General features: G+C 36.0%; 12 non-coding genes across 12 annotated transcripts; all 12 read left to right on the top strand.

The window, feature by feature from the left end:
* Positions 1-5102: 5102 nt before the first annotated feature.
* On the top strand, positions 5103-5222 carry LOC126825808 (U5 spliceosomal RNA). Its single transcript, XR_007682222.1, has one exon. It is a non-coding gene; the product is annotated as a U5 spliceosomal RNA (small nuclear RNA).
* Positions 5223-5232: 10 nt separating this feature from the next.
* LOC126825762 (U5 spliceosomal RNA) lies at positions 5233-5348 on the top strand. Its single transcript, XR_007682176.1, has one exon. It is a non-coding gene; the product is annotated as a U5 spliceosomal RNA (small nuclear RNA).
* A 115-nt stretch (positions 5349-5463) lies between these two features.
* On the top strand, positions 5464-5581 carry LOC126825800 (U5 spliceosomal RNA). Its single transcript, XR_007682215.1, has one exon. It is a non-coding gene; the product is annotated as a U5 spliceosomal RNA (small nuclear RNA).
* Positions 5582-6283: 702 nt separating this feature from the next.
* On the top strand, positions 6284-6399 carry LOC126825868 (U5 spliceosomal RNA). Its single transcript, XR_007682282.1, has one exon. It is a non-coding gene; the product is annotated as a U5 spliceosomal RNA (small nuclear RNA).
* Positions 6400-8310: 1911 nt separating this feature from the next.
* LOC126825761 (U5 spliceosomal RNA) lies at positions 8311-8426 on the top strand. The gene has a single exon (XR_007682175.1). It is a non-coding gene; the product is annotated as a U5 spliceosomal RNA (small nuclear RNA).
* Positions 8427-8541: 115 nt separating this feature from the next.
* Positions 8542-8659, top strand: LOC126825813 (U5 spliceosomal RNA). The gene has a single exon (XR_007682228.1). It is a non-coding gene; the product is annotated as a U5 spliceosomal RNA (small nuclear RNA).
* A 702-nt stretch (positions 8660-9361) lies between these two features.
* Positions 9362-9477, top strand: LOC126825848 (U5 spliceosomal RNA). The gene has a single exon (XR_007682262.1). It is a non-coding gene; the product is annotated as a U5 spliceosomal RNA (small nuclear RNA).
* A 2447-nt stretch (positions 9478-11924) lies between these two features.
* Positions 11925-12040, top strand: LOC126825817 (U5 spliceosomal RNA). The gene has a single exon (XR_007682231.1). It is a non-coding gene; the product is annotated as a U5 spliceosomal RNA (small nuclear RNA).
* Positions 12041-13137: 1097 nt separating this feature from the next.
* Positions 13138-13257, top strand: LOC126825807 (U5 spliceosomal RNA). The gene has a single exon (XR_007682221.1). It is a non-coding gene; the product is annotated as a U5 spliceosomal RNA (small nuclear RNA).
* Positions 13258-13267: 10 nt separating this feature from the next.
* Positions 13268-13383, top strand: LOC126825759 (U5 spliceosomal RNA). The gene has a single exon (XR_007682174.1). It is a non-coding gene; the product is annotated as a U5 spliceosomal RNA (small nuclear RNA).
* Positions 13384-13498: 115 nt separating this feature from the next.
* On the top strand, positions 13499-13616 carry LOC126825801 (U5 spliceosomal RNA). The gene has a single exon (XR_007682216.1). It is a non-coding gene; the product is annotated as a U5 spliceosomal RNA (small nuclear RNA).
* A 696-nt stretch (positions 13617-14312) lies between these two features.
* Positions 14313-14428, top strand: LOC126825847 (U5 spliceosomal RNA). Its single transcript, XR_007682261.1, has one exon. It is a non-coding gene; the product is annotated as a U5 spliceosomal RNA (small nuclear RNA).
* The last annotated feature ends 6292 nt before the right edge of the window (positions 14429-20720 follow it).

Below are 20720 nucleotides of genomic sequence, written 5' to 3'. Positions count from 1 at the left end.
AGATACAGACTTCTGTTTAAATTTACAATCCTGACGATTACGCCATATAACAGCTTTCGCTAAATTAACAATATACAAAATAACATCAAAAATAAATTTGTTCATTTTAGGAAAAGTTAAAAACCGAATCAATTCAAAAGTTAATGCAATAGAGCCTAAAGATAAACTGTCAATCCAATTATGAATAATTACCCATATAGGGGAGACAACTCCACATGTATAAAATAAATGTTCCAGTGTTTCAATATTATTACAAAAAGTACATTTTTTTTCTAAAGAATGCTTACGTGTAAAAAGTGTCCACATGCAAGGAACAATATCATGCGCGAAACGCCAAGCAAAACTTCTTACATGAGGATCAACAAAATTACAATGAACATTAGAAAATACAGTTTGAAAATTAATCTGAGGCATAATCTTAACTATGAAATTTTGTTTAACTATAGGTTTCAACAATAAATAATAAAATTCTTTAGATGAAGTATGATCATGCCAATTAAAATCCGGATACAGCTTAATGAAATTCTCTAAAATTACCTTACAATTCTTATAGAAACTTGGTACAGAATCACCATGTGGCATATTATTTGTAAATAAGGAAGAGTCAATTTTTTTGAGAGTAAACCCTAGCCAATAAAAAACAAAATACTTAAAATTAGAATTACAACCATTAACAATATTATGTATATGTTTAAGTCTAAGAGATTGAAATTTTAATAAAATATGCACAACTGACAAACCCCCTTCCCGCTTACTACCGTATAAAACCAGACGTTTAAGACATTCAAAACGTTTAGTGCCCCATATAAATTTGAACATTATTGAATTAAATTTTTGAATTAATATATTCGGAACGTCGATTATACTTCCAACATGCCAAAGTTTTGATAAACCAACTGCTTTTATAATATTAGCACGACCAAATATGCTCATATCTCTATCACCATAATCAAAAGTAACATATATAAAAGAATTCAAAATCTTATTAAAATTATCATCTACAGTAATGGATTTCCCAAATTTAACTCCCAAAACTTTCTGAGAATCTACCCAGGATACACCATAGGCCTGATCCGAAATATTAAAATTACCAAAAGTTAAAACCTTCGTCTTACTTTTATTTAAACGGGCCCCCGAACCTCGACCGTATTGTTCATAAACATCTAAAACCCGCTGGACACTCAGTGCTGTTGTGCAAAAACCGGTGACGTCATCTGCATAAGCAGTGACACGAGCCTCGCCGTTATTACCGGGAAGGGAAATACCTTTAATAAATGGATCAGACCTAAGGCGAACCAAAAAAGGTTCTAAAGCTAAAACATATAATAATGGTGATAACGGACAACCCTGTCTAACAGAACGTGTCACTTTAAAAGATTTAGATATAAAACCATTAACGAGGACTGAGCTGGATACATCTGTATATAAAAGTTTCACCCACTTAATAAAAGATTCACCAAAATTATATCGTTTTAAACACGCGAAAAGGAAATCGTGATCTACTCGGTCAAATGCTTTTGCCGAATCTAGATTAACAAATGCGACTTTCAAGTGTTTTTGTTGACAGTAGTCAATTACGTTCCGTATCAAGTGAAGATTAGCAGAGATTTGGCGGCCAGGAACAGAACAAGTTTGATCAAAATGTACGATTTCCCCGATAACACAGCTCAATCTTCGTTGAATAATTTTTGAAAGAATCTTAAAATCTACATTAAGTAAAGATATTGGTCTCCAACATTTTATATCATAATCATGATTTCTGTCTTTACATAATAAAGTGATAACACTAAGTTTTTGAGATTCACAAAGAGAAAAATTATCATAACAAGAATTATAAAGTTCTAATAAAATAGGACCAAAAATATCAAAAAATTTAGCAAAGAACTCCCGACTTAGACCATCAAAACCAGGACTACGATCATGTTTAAAATTATTAAGACTAGTTCTTATTTCTTCCAGAGTTATATACCCATCACAGAGCTCGCTTTCCTCATCATCAAGTGTCGGTAAATCGTGTAAAAAATCGTTCATTATATCATGGTCAATAGGCTCTTTAGTGAATAAATTTGAATAAAAGTCACTGGCTATGCGAATTAGATTCTCAGAATCAGTAAAAGTTTTATTACAAGAAGGATCATTTAATTTAGAAATATATTTATCTTTGGCGCGTTTACTTTCTTTATTTAAAAAATATTTTGACGGTGTTTCGTTGTTATCTAAGTATCGGGCCTTGGCTCTAATAATATGACCTCTATCTTTAATTAAGTTAAAAGTTAACAATTCTTTCTTAACAGCCTTAATTTGATCAATATATGCACCAGGATCGGACGATTCAGCGGAAATTAACTGATAAAAACGTTTTTCTAATTCTCTACGTAAAATACAATTATTCTTATTTTTATTTCTACAAAACGACACAATAAAATTCTTTATATCTATTTTACATTGTTCCCACCATGATGTAGAAATTACCTCATCAGTATCAAAATATATCTCCCAAAACAATCTAAATTCAAGAATAAAATTATCATCATCAAGTATTGAATTATTCAACTTCCAAAAACCTGGCCCAATAGTAACAGAAGAATTTAAATTAATATTGATTAAAACGAAATCATGATCAGAAGCTGAACAAGGCAATACTTGATGATGATTAACAAACTGTAAATATCTCTGAGAAATATAAAATCTATCTATTCGTGATGAAACCCCCACCCCGCGCCACGTAGAAATGACCCCCGTAGGGTTTAACGACCTGAAAACATCAACTAAATTAAGATCAGCTACAAGATTTCTCAACTGCACATGGCCTTTCAATACAGCAAAAGGGTTTCCCCCTATTTTATCCTTCTCACGATCTAAAACACAATTAAAATCACCCCCCAAAATTAGAACATGTGATGTAATACAAAATTTATGGATATACGTAAAAAATTCCCGTCTGTCGGTACAATCAACTGGAGCATACACATTTAGAAATCTAAAAAATATATTATTAATGGATGCATCTAGAAAAATCATACGACCAGAAAAATCAAAATCAAATTTAATAATGTTAAAATTAATTCTATTAGATAAAAGTATCCCCACGCCCTTTTCTCTATTTGCCCCGAAACTCCAAAAGGCCTTAAAATCACCAAAAGATTCTAACATTTTGCCGTCTGCTACAGACTGAATGTGTGTTTCTTGTAAGAATACAACATCAGCTTTATGCGAATTAATATCGTTCATTACAAGTCTTTTACGTTTATAAGCAGCTAAACCATTAACATTAATAGTGATAATATTTAAAGTTGGAATTGACATTTTATTGTAGATGGGGAAATAACAGCAATGATAGAAATTGAAACAATAATAAGATAATTCAATAAAATACATATAAAAATATTTAATTGGCAAAAACCCATTATGAATACTAGATAGACAAAAACGTACAGGCTTACAGTGATTACGTTTTTACCTGTTAACTCACATGAACAGTGGTGAGTAAAGGCTACAGTGACTGGTGTGTGTATAAAACCATACTCTGTACAAACATCGCAGCAGACGACAGAAAACAACATCACACTATATACACTTTCTAAACAGTTTAAAGTGGCGGTTCTACAACCTGCAAAATAAAAAACTTGTTGAAACAACACATCATTTATATATTTACACATGTTAAAGTTTATTTTTCTTTTTGTCCTTAACAACGGTAAAGCCTTCATCATCTTGCATATGACGTTTATTACGAGAGTCAAAATTTGTTAGTCTCAATCCGGGATGCCAAGGGGTGATCGGGGATAAAAGAGGACTACTACCCCCTGTCACACAAATCTCTTCCTCCATAACGTTATTGGTATTACTCTCGCGATCATCCATTTCTTCAATCATATTACCTTCCATTCCATCTACCTGTTTATCACCATCTTCGCTGTTCTGATCAATTTCCCTTTCATCCTCACTACCATCCTTTTCACCTTCTTTCAATACCTCGACCGCAGGCACCTGCTCAGCTGAAATTGCGCTAGGACGTGGGGGCGATACTGCCTCAGCAAAGGTTTTTTTGGGTGGACCCCAAACAGAATTTATACAGTTTGCGCTAACATGACCAATACAGTTACATTTCAAACATAGTGGCAGCCTGCCTGGAGCAGTTACGAGCATACGCAGATTACTTTTCTCAACCCGTATCATGTGCGGAATAGGGGTCTTTAAAAAATCAGAAACTACTAAAGTTATTGCTCGCATTCCTGTACCAAGCTGTACCCCCTCGTAAGACGATCTCTCTTCGTAAACCCGGGTCACCTCGCCAAATCTTTCAAAAATCTTCCTTAAAAATCTATCCTTAACGTATCTGGGCACCCAGTGTACTCGTAGGTTCACCACCGACTTGGTTGCGTCACAAAAATAATATCTTATGCCATTGTACGTACCGCTACCTATGTATATTAGTGCTTCAACCATTTTACTAGATTTAAGAGTAACGTACCATTCTTCAGACTTGTCCCTTTTACTAATCGCTTCAACAGCCTTGGATGAATCTAAAGCTAAACATATCATCTTGAAAATCGTTGGCCTATAAACCATTACCTTCTTGTCTAAGGTCACTTTAACTGTCCTGGAAACGACATCGTCATCAATATCATCATCTTCAAAATCAACATCAATCACGTGATCAGACATTATAAACCACCGTGGTATACACACTCACCGCACTGAATCTAACTCTGCGGGGGAAATCTGCACTCGAAAAACTCACTAGCAATAACAACACTTCTTTGGCTATGGTACATTTATTCCTACTGGCGATTTATCTTTATTGAGGATTAAAATGCCGCAGTAAACTCTTGGTTTCAAAGGAGGGTCGCGGGGCGGACGTTGTTCGCAAATGTCTACTTGTTAATAAAATGACATCGCAGTAAAACTCGCCATAACATTGGGCGTGGAATCAAAATCTGTAAAGGCATTCGAAGATTTTCGCTGCGTTAATTTATCTAGAACTTATAATGCTTGTGAATTTATACTCCGGCGTTTTTGTCTCGTATCACTGTTTTGTCATACCGGCATGACGTGTGTATGAAACTTGGACCAGGTGATTAGCCCACGTTTTGAAAAAATTACTCTGGTTTCTCCTCATTTTTCGTGTAAATCTTTCGCCTTTTACTAAAGATTTCCGTGGGGAGGAACAACTTAATGAGTCTATAGACAATTTCTTTAACCAGGTGATTAGCCCACGTTTTGAAAAAATTACTCTGGTTTCTCCTCATTTTTCGTGTAAATCTTTCGCCTTTTACTAAAGATTTCCGTGGGGAGGAACAACTTAATGAGTCTATAGACAATTTCTTTAACCCTCTACGGAGGGTAAATTAAGATAAAAAGAGTGTTAGGGGTTATTTTCCTTATAAAATTTGTTTTGTCATACCGGCATAACGTGTGTATGAAACTTGGACCAGGTGATTAGCCCACGTTTTGAAAAAATTACTCTGGTTTCTCCTCATTTTTCGTGTAAATCTTTCCCCTTTTACTAAAGATTTCCGTGGGGAGGAACAACTTAATGAGTCTATAGACAATTTCTTTTAGCCCTCTACGGAGGGTAAATTAAGATAAAAAGAGTGTTAGGGGTTATTATAAAATTTAAGTATGATAGCCCAAATCAGAGTTGGTTCTGCTGGCAGGAATATGTTGACGCTCGAATGAGCAGAAAACCCGAGGTCCAGCTGTCTAAACACACGAGTACACGTAAAACAAATCTCGTTTCACAGTTGGAATTGATAGCGTGAGTTAGTCTCAAAATGATTAATCAGTACTGATTAATATATACATCCACACTTATCGCTGATTACTTATCACCTATCATAGCTTGAGTTATGTTTAATAGCAGTCTGTATTCTGTGGATATCAAAAACAAAAAGAGAGTTGTGATCGTTTGCATTACTAGCGTAGGTCTGTCATTGAGTCAACTGGCGTGGTTTCGATTTCCCGGTTATACTTGTCAAGGAGTCGGGTCGCATGTCCAAACTCGTGGGTTTTCTTCGGACCCCCACCCCCTACCACTGCTAAAAAGCCGCACGTGCAAGCGAATTACTGAAATAATAATAAAAAAGAAACATGCATTGGTCCCTAGTTTGTGTCGAGTGTAAGTGTAAGCTGCATTTAATTATCTAGATCTTATAAGGCTTGTGAATTTATTTTCCAGCGTTATTGTCTCCTGTCAGGATCACTGGTTCGTCATAATGGAGTGACACGTAGATTTGTATATGTAACGTGGACCGGGTGATTAGCCCGCGTTTTGAAATATTCCTCTGGTTTTCCTCATCTCTCGTGTAAATTTTTCGCCTTTTACTAAAGATTTCCGTGGGGAGGAAGAACTTAATGAGCCTGTAGACAATTTCTTTAACCCTCTAAGTAGGGTAAAATTAAAATGACTGTAAGTATTCCCCTGTATCCATTTAAGTGATGAAAATGTACCCAAACGAGAATTTCTCCGACTTTCCCCTAATTGTTATAATATAAAGTTCCCTAGGCGCAATCGAATTATTGAAATACTATCGAACCACATGTTAGTCCCGAAATGACCAAGTCCTCTCTCTCTCTCTCTCATATACAGTAAAAAGAAAACCGAATTCTAATGGCATATTAAAGTTTAATCAAACGTAACAAGAATATATGGTTACAAAACTTGAACATAAAGAAAATAAAACAAAGCATAAACAACAGCAGATCATTCACACTCTTCGGAGAAGTCGCTGCCTTCGTTTGACTTTAGCTATCTCTGTCAGGGATCTTGTGTTTCTCGCACGACTTCTTTTATTACCAAACCACTTTTTGACCTGTTCCGTTGTTAGACCCGAAATCTCGGCCAGTTGTTCAACTTGCTGGGCCGTGGGATACGGGTGAACTAAGTGTGACTGGTACCATTGTTCTAGTACTTTCAGGGACCGACGACACAAGACTGGACGAGTCCTCGCCGTTGTTGACGACTTGCTCGGTTCAGTGCGTGATGCCAATAACTGTAAACTAGATTCTACCCGGTCGATGATCATGCGTAGCTGGTTGTCAAGTTCCACATGGAGCGACTGTTGCTGAACTTTGGATGGACAGGACTGAACACGGTTCATTCTCTCCATGTCAATGCTGGCGGAATGGAAGCGGTAAAAGCAAGATAGTTGTTGAACCATGTCAGGATATTCAGGTTGAAGTTTGGAAAACATCTGAAGGAGTGATTCTTCTCTTTCTCTGATATTCACCACCACGTGGGTTGAAAACATCAATGAATCTGCAAAGCTGTCAGTGGATTTGACTTCGTCGACGATCAAACATCTCAGGTCGTTGTAAAATTGGGGAATAACGGGCCCCTTGTTGTTGATTATGTCATCTTCATACTGTACACGATTTGGCGACGATTTATCATCAGCTACGAGGCGTGTCAGCTCAGAAATTGATAAATTACTGTTCCCTGGATTTTCATTTCCAAATTCAAATGCTAAACATTCCGTAAATCGGGATTCTCCACACTCATCAACAATATTGCCTGGAAAATAGATAGAAATATATTCAATTAAACGTATGCGACCAATTAAATGCATTCTATATTCCAAACTCATACATCTCAAGCCATCTTCTATAATAGAATAGCCTATTCTGCATTTAAAAAAGCTTCAGAAATAAAGAAATTTACCTGTCACACTGATTATTTCGTAGTTACCCGCCGGAAGTTGTGAAAAATCGGGAATGAAAGAAGCCATGTTGTATTATTTTTTTCTTCTCGAAAATTTAGCGCAATGAAATAAAATCCGGGAATGGCAGATTGAGAATGAGATGTCAGAATTGAGTCGATCCTTTTAAATCAACTGCTTTATGATGACTGCTCATGTAGACGGCTTGTTGAAGCCACCCAAAAGAGTTTTCAAACCAGTTAATCCACGGAAAACATTAATCAGTACTGTTAACTAATAATGTCTCCAACACAATTATCGCTGATTACTAATCACCAATCATAACAAGATTTATCTTTATTGAGGATTAAAATGCCGCAGTAAACTCTTGGTTTCAAAGGAGTGTCGCGGGGCGGGCGGTAGGGGGGTTTTTGTTCGCAAATGTCTACTTGTTAATAAAATGACATCGCAGTAAAACTCGCCATAACATTGGGCGTGGAATCAAAATCTGTAAAGGCATTCGAAGATTTTCGCTGCGTTAATTTATCTAGAACTTATAATGCTTGTGAATTTATACTCCGGCGTTTTTGTCTCGTATCACTGTTTTGTCATACCGGCATGACGTGTGTATGAAACTTGGACCAGGTGATTAGCCCACGTTTTGAAAATATTACTCTGGTTTCTCCTCATTTTTCGTGTAAATCTTTCGCCTTTTACTAAAGATTTCCGTGGGGAGGAACAACTTAATGAGTCTATAGACAATTTCTTTAACCCTCTACGGAGGGTAAATTAAGATAAAAAGAGTGTTAGGGGTTATTTTCCTTATAAAATTTGTTTTGTCATACCGGCATAACGTGTGTATGAAACTTGGACCAGGTGATTAGCCCACGTTTTGAAAAAATTACTCTGGTTTCTCCTCATTTTTCGTGTAAATCTTTCGCCTTTTACTAAAGATTTCCGTGGGGAGGAACAACTTAATGAGTCTATAGACAATTTCTTTTAGCCCTCTACGGAGGGTAAATTAAGATAAAAAGAGTGTTAGGGGTTATTATAAAATTTAAGTATGATAGCCCAAATCAGAGTTGGTTCTGCTGGCAGGAATATGTTGACGCTCGAATGAGCAGAAAACCCGAGGTCCAGCTGTCTAAACACACGAGTACACGTAAAACAAATCTCGTTTCACAGTTGGAATTGATAGCGTGAGTTAGTCTCAAAATGATTAATCAGTACTGATTAATATATACATCCACACTTATCGCTGATTACTTATCACCTATCATAGCTTGAGTTATGTTTAATAGCAGTCTGTATTCTGTGGATATCAAAAACAAAAAGAGAGTTGTGATCGTTTGCATTACTAGCGTAGGTCTGTCATTGAGTCAACTGGCGTGGTTTCGATTTCCCGGTTATACTTGTCAAGGGGTCGGGTCGCCTGTCCAAACTCGTGGGTTTTCTTCGGACCCCCACCCCCTACCACTGCTAAAAAGCCGCACGTGCAAGCGAATTACTGAAATAATAATAAAAAAGAAACATGCATTGGTCCCTAGTTTGTGTCGAGTGTAAGTGTAAGCTGCATTTAATTATCTAGATCTTATAAGGCTTGTGAATTTATTTTCCAGCGTTATTGTCTCCTGTCAGGATCACTGGTTCGTCATAATGGAGTGACACGTAGATTTGTATATGTAACGTGGACCGGGTGATTAGCCCGCGTTTTGAAATATTCCTCTGGTTTTCCTCATCTCTCGTGTAAATCTTTCGCCTTTTACTAAAGATTTCCGTGGGGAGGAAGAACTTAATGAGCCTGTAGACAATTTCTTTAACCCTCTAAGTAGGGTAAAATTAAAATGACTGTAAGTATTCCCCTGTATCCATTTAAGTGATGCAAATGTACCCAAACGAGAATTTCTCCGACTTTCCCCTAATTGTTATAATATAAAGTTCCCTAGGCGCAATCGAATTATTGAAATACTATCGAACCACATGTTAGTCCCGAAATGACCAAGTTCTCTCTCTCTCTTTCTCTCTCTCTCATATACAGTAAAAAGAAAACCGAATTCTAATGGCATATTAAAGTTTAATCAAACGTAACAAGAATATATGGTTACAAAACTTGAACATAAAGAAAATAAAACAAAGCATAAACAACAGCAGATCATTCACACTCTTCGGAGAAGTCGCTGCCTTCGTTTGACTTTAGCTATCTCTGTCAGGGATCTTGTGTTTCTCGCACGACTTCTTTTATTACCAAACCACTTTTTGACCTGTTCCGTTGTTAGACCCGAAATCTCGGCCAGTTGTTCAACTTGCTGGGCCGTGGGATACGGGTGAACTAAGTGTGACTGGTACCATTGTTCTAGTACTTTCAGGGACCGACGACACAAGACTGGACGAGTCCTCGCCGTTGTTGACGACTTGCTCGGTTCAGTGCGTGATGCCAATAACTGTAAACTAGATTCTACCCGGTCGATGATCATGCGTAGCTGGTTGTCAAGTTCCACATGGAGCGACTGTTGCTGAACTTTGGATGGACAGGACTGAACACGGTTCATTCTCTCCATGTCAATGCTGGCGGAATGGAAGCGGTAAAAGCAAGATAGTTGTTGAACCATGTCAGGATATTCAGGTTGAAGTTTGGAAAACATCTGAAGGAGTGATTCTTCTCTTTCTCTGATATTCACCACCACGTGGGTTGAAAACATCAATGAATCTGCAAAGCTGTCAGTGGATTTGACTTCGTCGACGATCAAACATCTCAGGTCGTTGTAAAATTGGGGAATAACGGGCCCCTTGTTGTTGATTATGTCATCTTCATACTGTACACGATTTGGCGACGATTTATCATCAGCTACGAGGCGTGTCAGCTCAGAAATTGATAAATTACTGTTCCCTGGATTTTCATTTCCAAATTCAAATGCTAAACATTCCGTAAATCGGGATTCTCCACACTCATCAACAATATTGCCTGGAAAATAGATAGAAATATATTCAATTAAACGTATGCGACCAATTAAATGCATTCTATATTCCAAACTCATACATCTCAAGCCATCTTCTATAATAGAATAGCCTATTCTGCATTTAAAAAAGCTTCAGAAATAAAGAAATTTACCTGTCACACTGATTATTTCGTAGTTACCCACCGGAAGTTGTGAAAAATCGGGAATGAAAGAAGCCATGTTGTATTATTTTTTTCTTCTCGAAAATTTAGCGCAATGAAATAAAATCCGGGAATGGCAGATTGAGAATGAGATGTCAGAATTGAGTCGATCCTTTTAAATCAACTGCTTTATGATGACTGCTCATGTAGACGGCTTGTTGAAGCCACCCAAAAGAGTTTTCAAACCAGTTAATCCACGGAAAACATTAATCAGTACTGTTAACTAATAATGTCTCCAACACAATTATCGCTGATTACTAATCACCAATCATAACAAGATTTATCTTTATTGAGGATTAAAATGCCGCAGTAAACTCTTGGTTTCAAAGGAGTGTCGCGGGGCGGGCGGTAGGGGGGTTTTTGTTCGCAAATGTCTACTTGTTAATAAAATGACATCGCAGTAAAACTCGCCATAACATTGGGCGTGGAATCAAAATCTGTAAAGGCATTCGAAGATTTTCGCTGCGTTAATTTATCTAGAACTTATAATGCTTGTGAATTTATACTCCGGCGTTTTTGTCTCGTATCACTGTTTTGTCATACCGGCATGACGTGTGTATGAAACTTGGACCAGGTGATTAGCCTCTACGGAGGGTAAATTAAGATAAAAAGAGTGTTAGGGGTTATTATAAAATTTAAGTATGATAGCCCAAATCAGAGTTGGTTCTGCTGGCAGGAATATGTTGACGCTCGAATGAGCAGAAAACCCGAGGTCCAGCTGTCTAAACACACGAGTACACGTAAAACAAATCTCGTTTCACAGTTGGAATTGATAGCGTGAGTTAGTCTCAAAATGATTAATCAGTACTGATTAATATATACATATCACCTATCATAGCTTGAGTTATGTTTAATAGCAGTCTGTATTCTGTGGATATCAAAAACAAAAAGAGAGTTGTGATCGTTTGCATTACAATTATCGCTGATTACTAATCACCAATCATAACAAGATTTATCTTTATTGAGGATTAAAATGCCGCAGTAAACTCTTGGTTTCAAATTTATCTAGAACTTATGATGCTTGTGAATTTATACTCAGGCGTTTTTGTCTTGTATCACTGTTTTGTCATACCGGCATGACATGTGTATGAAACTTGGACCAGGTGATTTGCCCAGGTTTTGAAAAATTACTCCTGTTTCTTCTCATTTTTCGTGTAAATCTTTGGCCTTTTACTAAAGATTTCCGTGGGGAGGAACAACTTAATGAGTCTATAGACAATTTCTTTAACCCTCTACGGAGGGTAAATTAAGATAAAAAGAGTGTTAGGGGTTCACCACCTCGTGGGTTGAAAACATCAACGAATCTGCAAAGCTGTCAGTGGATTTGACTTCGTCGACGATCAAACATCTCAGGTCGTTGTAAAATTGGGGAATAACGGGCCCCTTGTTGTTGATTATGTCATCTTCATACTGTACACGATTTGGCGACGATTTATCATCAGCTACGAGGCGTGTCAGCTCAGAAATTGATAAATTACTGTTCCCTGGATTTTCATTTCCAAATTCAAATGCTAAACATTCCGTAAATCGGGATTCTCCACACTCATCAACAATATTGCCTGGAAAATAGATAGAAATATATTCAATTAAACGTATGCGACCAATTAAATGCATTCTATATTCCAAACTCATACATCTCAAGCCATCTTCTATAATAGAATAGCCTATTCTGCATTTAAAAAAGCTTCAGAAATAAAGAAATTTACCTGTCACACTGATTATTTCGTAGTTACCCGCCGGAAGTTGTGAAAAATCGGGAATGAAAGAAGCCATGTTGTATTATTTTTTCTTCTCGAAAATTTAGCGCAATGAAATAAAATCCGGGAATGGCAGATTGAGAATGAGATGTCAGAATTGAGTCGATCCTTATAAATCAACTGCTTTATGATGACTGCTCATGTGGACGGCTTGTTGAAGCCACCCAAAAGAGTTTTCAAACCAGTTAATCCACGGAAAACATTAATCAGTACTGTTAACTAATAATGTCTCCAACACAATTATCGCTGATTACTAATCACCAATCATAACAAGATTTATCTTTATTGAGGATTAAAATGCCGCAGTAAACTCTTGGTTTCAAAGGAGGGTCGCGGGGCGGACGTTGTTCGCAAATGTCTACTTGTTAATAAAATGACATCGCAGTAAAACTCGCCATAACATTGGGCGTGGAATCAAAATCTGTAAAGGCATTCGAAGATTTTCGCTGCGTTAATTTATCTAGAACTTATAATGCTTGTGAATTTATACTCCGGCGTTTTTGTCTCGTATCACTGTTTTGTCATACCGGCATGACGTGTGTATGAAACTTGGACCAGGTGATTAGCCCACGTTTTGAAAAAATTACTCTGGTTTCTCCTCATTTTTCGTGTAAATCTTTCGCCTTTTACTAAAGATTTCCGTGGGGAGGAACAACTTAATGAGTCTATAGACAATTTCTTTAACCAGGTGATTAGCCCACGTTTTGAAAAAATTACTCTGGTTTCTCCTCATTTTTCGTGTAAATCTTTCGCCTTTTACTAAAGATTTCCGTGGGGAGGAACAACTTAATGAGTCTATAGACAATTTCTTTAACCCTCTACGGAGGGTAAATTAAGATAAAAAGAGTGTTAGGGGTTATTTTCCTTATAAAATTTGTTTTGTCATACCGGCATGACGTGTGTATGAAACTTGGACCAGGTGATTAGCCCACGTTTTGAAAAAATTACTCTGGTTTCTCCTCATTTTTCGTGTAAATCTTTCGCCTTTTACTAAAGATTTCCGTGGGGAGGAACAACTTAATGAGTCTATAGACAATTTCTTTTAGCCCTCTACGGAGGGTAAATTAAGATAAAAAGAGTGTTAGGGGTTATTATAAAATTTAAGTATGATAGCCCAAATCAGAGTTGGTTCTGCTGGCAGGAATATGTTGACGCTCGAATGAGCAGAAAACCCGAGGTCCAGCTGTCTAAACACACGAGTACACGTAAAACAAATCTCGTTTCACAGTTGGAATTGATAGCGTGAGTTAGTCTCAAAATGATTAATCAGTACTGATTAATATATACATCCACACTTATCGCTGATTACTTATCACCTATCATAGCTTGAGTTATGTTTAATAGCAGTCTGTATTCTGTGGATATCAAAAACAAAAAGAGAGTTGTGATCGTTTGCATTACTAGCGTAGGTCTGTCATTGAGTCAACTGGCGTGGTTTCGATTTCCCGGTTATACTTGTCAAGGAGTCGGGTCGCCTGTCCAAACTCGTGGGTTTTCTTCGGACCCCCACCCCCTACCACTGCTAAAAAGCCGCACGTGCAAGCGAATTACTGAAATAAAAAAGAAACATGCATTGGTCCCTAGTTTGTGTCGAGTGTAAGTGTAAGCTGCATTTAATTATCTAGATCTTATAAGGCTTGTGAATTTATTTTCCAGCGTTATTGTCTCCTGTCAGGATCACTGGTTCGTCATAATGGAGTGACACGTAGATTTGTATATGTAACGTGGACCGGGTGATTAGCCCGCGTTTTGAAATATTCCTCTGGTTTTCCTCATCTCTCGTGTAAATCTTTCGCCTTTTACTAAAGATTTCCGTGGGGAGGAAGAACTTAATGAGCCTGTAGACAATTTCTTTAACCCTCTAAGTAGGGTAAAATTAAAATGACTGTAAGTATTCCCCTGTATCCATTTAAGTGATGAAAATGTACCCAAACGAGAACTTCTCCGACTTTCCCCTAATTGTTATAATATAAAGTTCCCTAGGCGCAATCGAATTATTGAAATACTATCGAACCACATGTTAGTCCCGAAATGACCAAGTTCTCTCTCTCTCTCTCATATACAGTAAAAAGAAAACCGAATTCTAATGGCATATTAAAGTTTAATCAAACGTAACAAGAATATATGGTTACAAAACTTGAACATAAAGAAAATAAAACAAAGCATAAACAACAGCAGATCATTCACACTCTTCGGAGAAGTCGCTGCCTTCGTTTGACTTTAGCTATCTCTGTCAGGGATCTTGTGTTTCTCGCACGACTTCTTTTATTACCAAACCACTTTTTGACCTGTTCCGTTGTTAGACCCGAAATCTCGGCCAGTTGTTCAACTTGCTGGGCCGTGGGTTACGGGTGAACTAAGTGTGACTGGTACCATTGTTCTAGTACTTTCAGGGACCGACGACACAAGACTGGACGAGTCCTCGCCGTTGTTGACGACTTGCTCGGTTCAGTGCGTGATGCCAATAACTGTAAACTAGATTCTACCCGGTCGATGATCATGCGTAGCTGGTTGTCAAGTTCCACATGGAGCGACTGTTGCTGAACTTTGGATGGACAGGACTGAACACGGTTCATTCTCTCCATGTCAATGCTGGCGGAATGGAAGCGGTAAATGCAAGATAGTTGTTGAACCATGTCAGGATATTCAGGTTGAAGTTTGGAAAACATCTGAAGGAGTGATTCTTCTCTTTCTCTGATATTCACCACCTCGTGGGTTGAAAAAATCAACGAATCTGCAAAGCTGTCAGTGGATTTGACTTCGTCGACGATCAAACATCTCAGGTCGTTGTAAAATTGGGGAATAACGGGCCCCTTGTTGTTGATTATGTCATCTTCATACTGTACACGATTTGGCGACGATTTATCATCAGCTACGAGGCGTGTCAGCTCAGAAATTGATAAATTACTGTTCCCTGGATTTTCATTTCCAAATTCAAATGCTAAACATTCCGTAAATCGGGATTCTCCACACTCATCAACAATATTGCCTGGAAAATAGATAGAAATATATTCAATTAAACGTATGCGACCAATTAAATGCATTCTATATTCCAAACTCATACATCTCAAGCCATCTTCTATAATAGAATAGCCTATTCTGCATTTAAAAAAGCTTCAGAAATAAAGAAATTTACCTGTCACACTGATTATTTCGTAGTTACCCGCCGGAAGTTGTGAAAAATCGGGAATGAAAGAAGCCATGTTGTATTATTTTTTTCTTCTCGAAAATTTAGCGCAATGAAATAAAATCCGGGAATGGCAGATTGAGAATGAGATGTCAGAATTGAGTCGATCCTTTTAAATCAACTGCTTTATGATGACTGCTCATGTAGACGGCTTGTTGAAGCCACCCAAAAGAGTTTTCAAACCAGTTAATCCACGGAAAAAATTAATCAGTACTGTTAACTAATAATGTCTCCAACACAATTATCGCTTTTTTTTTTTTTTTTTTTTTTTTTTTTTTATAAAGAATTTATTCACTCAATAAAAATATTATACATCATATCAAAAATCCCATCATCTATGTACAAACAGTGTAAAAATGTACAAAGATAAAAATTAAAAAATTGATGATGGGGAGTGAATAATGTTAAAATATTGTCATTATTTACTTTAAATTGCAATTAGAAAAATAAACAAAGTACAAATTAACTGTTGACAAAAATATTACCAAAAACGTATATACACCAAATAATATAAAACAATAAACATATTTACAAGCATAATACACATAAACACATGTACAATATTATAATACACAAAAAACTATAGCTAATACAACAGAATAATCACAATGTGAAGTGAAAAGAATCTAAATTAAAAAGTCGAGAAATTTTCATAATTCAAAAACTAAAAGACAAACTACCATTTTTATCTAACAAACAAAATAAACCGGGATCAAGCCAATATTTATGAAATTTGCTAGGGGTAAATCTAAATTTATCAACAGTTATTCTAAATCTTAATTTCTCTAAGAAATCACAAATAATAGTTTCCGTAGATACAGACTTCTGTTTAAATTTACAATCCTGACGATTACGCCATATAACAGCTTTCGCTAAATTAACAATATACAAAATAACATCAAAAATAAATTTGTTCATTTTAGGAAAAGTTAAAAACCGAATCAATTCAAAAGTTAATGCAATAGAGCCTAAAGATAAACTGTCAATCCAATTATGAATAATTACCCATATAGGGGAGACAACTCCACATGTATAAAATAAATGTTCCAGTGTTTCAATATTATTACAAAAAGTACATTTTTTTTCTAAAGAATGCTTACGTGTAAAAAGTGTCCACATGCAAGGAACAATATCATGCGCGAAACGCCAAGCAAAACTTCTTACATGAGGATCAACAAAATTACAATGAACATTAGAAAATACAGTTTGAAAATTAATCTGAGGCATAATCTTAACTATGAAATTTTGTTTAACTATAGGTTTCAACAATAAATAATAAAATTCTTTAGATGAAGTATGATCATGCCAATTAAAATCCGGATACAGCTTAATGAAATTCTCTAAAATTACCTTACAATTCTTATAGAAACTTGGTACAGAATCACCATGTGGCATATTATTTGTAAATAAGGAAGAGTCAATTTTTTTGAGAGTAAACCCTAGCCAATAAAAAACAAAATACTTAAAATTAGAATTACAACCATTAACAATATTATGTATATGTTTAAGTCTAAGAGATTGAAATTTTAATAAAATATGCACAACTGACAAACCCCCTTCCCGCTTACTACCGTATAAAACCAGACGTTTAAGACATTCAAAACGTTTAGTGCCCCATATAAATTTGAACATTATTGAATTAAATTTTTGAATTAATATATTCGGAACGTCGATTATACTTCCAACATGCCAAAGTTTTGATAAACCAACTGCTTTTATAATATTAGCACGACCAAATATGCTCATATCTCTATCACCATAATCAAAAGTAACATATATAAAAGAATTCAAAATCTTATTAAAATTATCATCTACAGTAATGGATTTCCCAAATTTAACTCCCAAAACTTTCTGAGAATCTACCCAGGATACACCATAGGCCTGATCCGAAATATTAAAATTACCAAAAGTTAAAACCTTCGTCTTACTTTTATTTAAACGGGCCCCCGAACCTCGACCGTATTGTTCATAAACATCTAAAACCCGCTGGACACTCAGTGCTGTTGTGCAAAAACCGGTGACGTCATCTGCATAAGCAGTGACACGAGCCTCGCCGTTATTACCGGGAAGGGAAATACCTTTAATAAATGGATCAGACCTAAGGCGAACCAAAAAAGGTTCTAAAGCTAAAACATATAATAATGGTGATAACGGACAACCCTGTCTAACAGAACGTGTCACTTTAAAAGATTTAGATATAAAACCATTAACGAGGACTGAGCTGGATACATCTGTATATAAAAGTTTCACCCACTTAATAAAAGATTCACCAAAATTATATCGTTTTAAACACGCGAAAAGGAAATCGTGATCTACTCGGTCAAATGCTTTTGCCGAATCTAGATTAACAAATGCGACTTTCAAGTGTTTTTGTTGACAGTAGTCAATTACGTTCCGTATCAAGTGAAGATTAGCAGAGATTTGGCGGCCAGGAACAGAACAAGTTTGATCAAAATGTACGATTTCCCCGATAACACAGCTCAATCTTCGTTGAATAATTTTTGAAAGAATCTTAAAATCTACATTAAGTAAAGATATTGGTCTCCAACATTTTATATCATAATCATGATTTCTGTCTTTACATAATAAAGTGATAACACTAAGTTTTTGAGATTCACAAAGAGAAAAATTATCATAACAAGAATTATAAAGTTCTAATAAAATAGGACCAAAAATATCAAAAAATTTAGCAAAGAACTCCCGACTTAGACCATCAAAACCAGGACTACGATCATGTTTAAAATTATTAAGACTAGTTCTTATTTCTTCCAGAGTTATATACCCATCACAGAGCTCGCTTTCCTCATCATCAAGTGTCGGTAAATCGTGTAAAAAATCGTTCATTATATCATGGTCAATAGGTTCTTTAGTGAATAAATTTGAATAAAAGTCACTGGCTATGCGAATTAGATTCTCAGAATCAGTAAAAGTTTTATTACAAGAAGGATCATTTAATTTAGAAATATATTTATCTTTGGCGCGTTTACTTTCTTTATTTAAAAAATATTTTGACGGTGTTTCGTTGTTATCTAAGTATCGGGCCTTGGCTCTAATAATATGACCTCTATCTTTAATTAAGTTAAAAGTTAACAATTCTTTCTTAACAGCCTTAATTTGATCAATATATGCACCAGGATCGGACGATTCAGCGGAAATTAACTGATAAAAACGTTTTTCTAATTCTCTACGTAAAATACAATTATTCTTATTTTTATTTCTACAAAACGACACAATAAAATTCTTTATATCTATTTTACATTGTTCCCACCATGATGTAGAAATTACCTCATCAGTATCAAAATATATCTCCCAAAACAATCTAAATTCAAGAATAAAATTATCATCATCAAGTATTGAATTATTCAACTTCCAAAAACCTGGCCCAATAGTAACAGAAGAATTTAAATTAATATTGATTAAAACGAAATCATGATCAGAAGCTGAACAAGGCAATACTTGATGATGATTAACAAACTGTAAATATCTCTGAGAAATATAAAATCTATCTATTCGTGATGAAACCCCCACCCCGCGCCACGTAGAAATGACCCCCGTAGGGTTTAACGACCTGAAAACATCAACTAAATTAAGATCAGCTACAAGATTTCTCAACTGCACATGGCCTTTCAATACAGCAAAAGGGTTTCCCCCTATTTTATCCTTCTCACGATCTAAAACACAATTAAAATCACCCCCCAAAATTAGAACATGTGATGTAATACAAAATTTATGGATATACGTAAAAAATTCCCGTCTGTCGGTACAATCAACTGGAGCATACACATTTAGAAATCTAAAAAATATATTATTAATGGATGCATCTAGAAAAATCATACGACCAGAAAAATCAAAATCAAATTTAATAATGTTAAAATTAATTCTATTAGATAAAAGTATCCCCACGCCCTTTTCTCTATTTGCCCCGAAACTCCAAAAGGCCTTAAAATCACCAAAAGATTCTAACATTTTGCCGTCTGCTACAGACTGAATGTGTGTTTCTTGTAAGAATACAACATCAGCTTTATGCGAATTAATATCGTTCATTACAAGTCTTTTACGTTTATAAGCAGCTAAACCATTAACATTAATAGTGATAATATTTAAAGTTGGAATTGACATTTTATTGTAGATGGGGAAATAACAGCAATGATAGAAATTGAAACAATAATAAGATAATTCAATAAAATACATATAAAAATATTTAATTGGCAAAAACCCATTATGAATACTAGATAGACAAAAACGTACAGGCTTACAGTGATTACGTTTTTACCTGTTAACTCACATGAACAGTGGTGAGTAAAGGCTACAGTGACTGGTGTGTGTATAAAACCATACTCTGTACAAACATCGCAGCAGACGACAGAAAACAACATCACACTATATACACTTTCTAAACAGTTTAAAGTGGCGGTTCTACAACCTGCAAAATAAAAAACTTGTTGAAACAACACATCATTTATATATTTACACATGTTAAAGTTTATTTTTCTTTTTGTCCTTAACAACGGTAAAGCCTTCATCATCTTGCATATGACGTTTATTACGAGAGTCAAAATTTGTTAGTCTCAATCCGGGATGCCAAGGGGTGATCGGGGATAAAAGAGGACTACTACCCCCTGTCACACAAATCTCTTCCTCCATAACGTTATTGGTATTACTCTCGCGATCATCCATTTCTTCAATCATATTACCTTCCATTCCATCTACCTGTTTATCACCATCTTCGCTGTTCTGATCAATTTCCCTTTCATCCTCACTACCATCCTTTTCACCTTCTTTCAATACCTCGACCGCAGGCACCTGCTCAGCTGAAATTGCGCTAGGACGTGGGGGCGATACTGCCTCAGCAAAGGTTTTTTTGGGTGGACCCCAAACAGAATTTATACAGTTTGCGCTAACATGACCAATACAGTTACATTTCAAACATAGTGGCAGCCTGCCTGGAGCAGTTACGAGCATACGCAGATTACTTTTCT

This window comes from Patella vulgata, chromosome 6, assembly GCF_932274485.2.
Source record: "Patella vulgata chromosome 6, xgPatVulg1.2, whole genome shotgun sequence".
Classification (NCBI taxonomy): domain Eukaryota; kingdom Metazoa; phylum Mollusca; class Gastropoda; family Patellidae; genus Patella; species Patella vulgata.
The sequence above is the reverse complement of the archived record's forward strand: the minus strand, read 5'-3'. Positions and strand labels throughout refer to the sequence as shown.